This window comes from Gadus chalcogrammus, chromosome 8 (assembly GCF_026213295.1).
Source record: "Gadus chalcogrammus isolate NIFS_2021 chromosome 8, NIFS_Gcha_1.0, whole genome shotgun sequence".
NCBI lineage: Eukaryota > Metazoa > Chordata > Actinopteri > Gadiformes > Gadidae > Gadus > Gadus chalcogrammus.
The window spans coordinates 20,427,462-20,427,839 of record NC_079419.1 but is presented as its reverse complement, the minus strand read 5'-3'; positions in this window follow the sequence as shown (position 1 = coordinate 20,427,839).

Sequence of the window (378 nt, the reverse complement as noted above, 5' to 3'; positions counted from 1 at the left end):
GAGCAGCATATAGAGAAGCATATAGAGTGTATATAGCAGCTTATAGAGCAGCTTTCTATAGCAGCCAATATAGAAGCATATAGTTTAGTATATATAGTAGCCTATAGTGCAGCTTATAGAGCAGCCCAAGGTTATAGAGGAGCCTATAGAGCAGCCTATAGAGTTTACAGAGCAGTCTATAAAGCAGCCTATAGAGCAGCCAATATAGCAAGAAATATAGCAGCCTATAAAGCAGCTTATAATGCTTATAGAGCAGCCTATAGAGCAGCGTATAGAGCTGCATTTAGAGCTCATAGAGTAGCATGACATTCCTACTATACATTCTTACGATGGCAAAGTTATGACCTGCCCAACTCTGACTCCGAATGGTTTAGCCTG